Consider the following 3,878-nt stretch of genomic DNA (forward strand, 5'->3'; position numbering starts at 1 on the left):
AGTGTCGTGACAGTGTTGGTAGTGGTGGTGGTGGTGGTAGTGGTGGTGGTGGTAGTGGTAGTGGTAGTGGTGTTGGTGGTGGTGGTGGTGGTGGTGGTGGTGAGTGATGTCATAGTTTTGACATTGTTGTTATTGTTTGTGATGTAGTGGTTATGGTGGTGGTGTCGAAGTTGTAATTTCTATTGTGTTTATTGTAAAGTTGATACTATCACGGTGTTGTTGTTGTTGTTGTTGTTGATGGAATAGTTTAACCCCGAGTCAGTCCCGATCCAGCAGACGTATGATTGATCATCAAAAGCATTCCACTCGTGACCCATCATCTCCCCTCCCCGTTATATTCAGACATGGTCTATCTAGGACTCCCTTGTCTAATGTGTATTTCCTCAACAAAAATATTTCATAGGGAACGCATTCCCCTCCCACACCCTAACACCCATCTTTGTTATTGATATCCGTGTCTTCCTCTTCCCGTTCCCTTCTTTGAATATCTTTGTCCTGTTCCCTCCCCTCTCTCTGTCCTTTTTCCTTTTCCTCCCTTTTATTTATTTCTCTTTTGTTTTTCTGGTTTGCTTTTACTCTTTTCTTTTCTCTCTCACTCTCTCTTTCATACACACAACTTATTATCTCTCTCTCATACTCATAACTTACTCTCTCTTTCTCTCTCTCTCTGATACCCATTATTTAGTATCTTTTCTCGCTGTCTTTCTGGCCATACACACATACACAACACAAAACTTTCTCTCTTATACAACTTACTCTCTCTTTTCACACATACAAAACTTTCTTTCTCCCCTCCCTCTCTCTCTCTCTCTCTCTCTCTCTCTCATACACACAACTTACTATCTCTCTTTCTCATACGCACACCTTACTGTCTTTCTCTCACACGCACACAACTCACCTTCTATCTCTCTCGCTCTCCTCCTCTCTCTTACAAAACAACTTTCTCTTTCACAACTTTCTGTCTTTCTCTCACAAATCCCCCTCTCACCACTTTACTCCCGTTACAACTCACGCTATATCTCTCTTACCACGTTGTCTGTCTGTCTGTCTGTCTCTCTCTCTCTCTCTCTCTCTCTCTCTCTTTCTCTCACAATTTATTCTTTCTCTCGTTACACACCATCTGTTTTCCTTCGGAGTTTTTCTATCGCCATTTCCTTTCTCTCATTTTCACCCTTCTCTTCTCTCTCCCTGTCTCTCACTTTCGTTTTCTTTTTCCTTCTCCCTGTCATCCTCACCCTCTCTCTCTCTCTCCCTCACCCTCCTTCACATTTTTCATTCCTCCTCCAACTCTGTCTCGAACGTTCTTCACCCTCCCTCCCTCCCTCCATCACTTTATTCCAGTCTTTCTTTCACTTTCCTCCCCCCACATCATGTTTCAAGTAACCTGTCTCTCTGTCTTTCAGTCTCACTTTCCTCTTTCTCTCTCCCCCTCTCCTCTTTCTCACTCTCTCCCTCCCTCCCATATAACAACACTGTGAGACCTTCCAATAAATGCCCCACTCCCCACCGCATATACACATTTACTGAACCGGCTATTCTACTCCACCTACCTCCCTACCTATTCATTCATTCAAGATGTCCCTTTTTTCCTTCATCACATTCACCACAAACATTCACAACTACATATACATATAAACACACACACATTAGACCCTCTGTTATATTCAATATACGACATACACATAAATACACACATACTTCCAGACATACATACATATTCATAGATTGAGGCAGACACGCACATACTCGTTCCCCACCCCGATTTGGCTCCGTCACAACAATAAAGTCAGTCGAAGGCCCTTTGCTTCAATGTCCCTTCGCTTTCCGTGTCCATTCCCATTTCTACCACCTTCGCACTCAGATTATTGTCAACGGCCCTTTGTTTCGCAACAAGACCTTTGCCCTCTGCTTTGTACGAGTTGCAAATTGTCTGTGAGGTCGGCTTGAACTTAAAACCGCATCAACTATCGCGACGGATGAGGGGAAACCCTTAATTAAAAAAAGACCAAATACAGAAACGTGGTGACGGGGCTTACACAGAATCGATTATAGGAATAAAACAGACGATAACAATAATATTAATCATATAATTCTGTGAAGTTTAAAAGAAAAAAAAAAGGATGAATGGTTTGTCTTTGTTTTGGTAAGTGGATTTCATTATCTCGTTGTTGTTGTTGTTGTTGTTGTTAGTCACCTACGTCAGACTTGTTCAACCTAAAGACATTCTTGCCGTGGCCATCTCATCGTTTCCTTTCATACATACAGTATTTAAGTGGTTGAACTGCTTTGTCCAATGAATGTAATTTCAGAGTGATTTGGTTGCTATTTCTAGCTAGGTTTTTGTTGTTTAACCCCAGGTCAGAGCGTTGATCTAGCCGGGCAGGCCCCTGAAATGACAGACATTCCAGTTATGACTATCACTTTTAACTATTTTTAGGGTTGTCTAGGCCCGTCTACACTATTCTGTCACCCTCCTAATTTTAAAATTGTGGTATGATTTGAGAAAAATTTGACTGCTTTTTCTAGTTAGGTTTTTGTTGCTCTTTAACCCTAGGTTAGAGCTCTGATCTGGCTGAACAGACACCTAAGATCATAGACATTCCAGTTATGACTGTCGCTTTTTAATTCTATTTACATTTATTCATTGTTTAGGGCTGTGTTTCCTCCCCATTTTTAAGACTAGCGTATGATTTCAGGAAGATTTGACTGCTGTTTCTAGCTAGGTTCTTATAGTTGCTTAATGCTTTGATGCAGCTGCACAGACCCCTGAGATAAGACATTCCAATCGTGACTACCACTTTTTAATTTTATTTTAATTTACTTTTAGGGAATGTCTAGGCCCTTCTACATTATCCCGTCTCCTTCCCATTTTTAAGACTGGCGTTTAATTTAAGAAAGATTTGACTGCTATTTCTAGCAAGATTCTTATTGTTATTTTCAAGCTTTAATCTGGCTGAGCAGATCCCTTCGACCAGACATTCCAGCTGTGACTACCACTTTTTAATTTTAATTAATTTTATTATTTAGGAAATATCTCGGCCCCTCTACGCTATCCCATTTTCAGACTGGAATATGATTTGAGGAAGATTTGGCTGCTATTTCTAACTAAATTCTTATTGTAGTTCAACCCCAGATCAAAGCTTTGATCTGGCTGAGCAGACCCTTGAGATTACAGGCATCCCAGCTGTGACTATCGCTTTTTATTATTATTTTTTTAAAGGATGTCCAAGCTCATCTACATTATCCCATGTTTCCTTCAAATTTTTAAGACTAGAGTACGATTTGAGGATAATTTGGCAGTTATTTCTTACAGGTCAAACGATTGCGTAGAAGCTTTCGAGCCCCGTTGAATGTGTGACGAACCGGTGTGTATATGTGTGTGTGTGTTTGTCGTTCTGGTCTGTTGATGATGGTGGTGTCTTTGTTATGTGGGTGTTGTGATGTTGATAGTGATAATACAGTGGTGTGTGTGTGTGTGAATGAGTGACAATAGTCGGTGCTATAGCAGTATGAATGACTTTATGGTGGTGTAGTAATAGTATTTTGTGGTTACGCTTAGTATTGGTTTCTAGTGGTGCTACCAATAATGTGTGTGTCTGTGTGTCTCTCTGTCTGTGTGTATGTGTTGTAGCTGTTTACATGTGACATGAACACAAAAATATATAGACATAAATAGATAGATAGACAGATAGATAGATAGATAAATAGATCGATAGATAGATAGATAGATAGATAGATAGAGAAAAAAGGATGAGACACACACATACATACACACACAGAGGATATATATAGTGGAGAGAGAAAGAATGAATGAGAAAGACTGATGAAGTAGAAGCATCCCCATCATTGTTAATGAGCGTAATAGAAGAGTTAAAAGA

The 3,878-nt window shown here is 40.2% G+C and overlaps 1 protein-coding gene across 2 annotated transcripts in view; it reads left to right on the plus strand.

Annotated features, from left to right (window-relative positions):
• The first annotated feature begins 698 nt into the window (after positions 1-698).
• Positions 699-3,878, plus strand: part of LOC106871347 (uncharacterized) — a 103,362-nt gene continuing 100,182 nt past the window's right edge. Inside the window, exon 1 of one of the 2 annotated variants that reach the window (XM_014917749.3) lies at positions 699-2,143. The gene's annotated coding sequence lies outside the window, so the exon portion shown is untranslated. The remainder of the gene's footprint in view (positions 2,144-3,878) is intronic. The other variant, XM_052975921.2, reaches the window with a different exon arrangement.

This window comes from Octopus bimaculoides, chromosome 23, assembly GCF_046866305.1.
Source record: "Octopus bimaculoides isolate indiv1 chromosome 23, ASM4686630v1, whole genome shotgun sequence".
Classification (NCBI taxonomy): domain Eukaryota; kingdom Metazoa; phylum Mollusca; class Cephalopoda; order Octopoda; family Octopodidae; genus Octopus; species Octopus bimaculoides.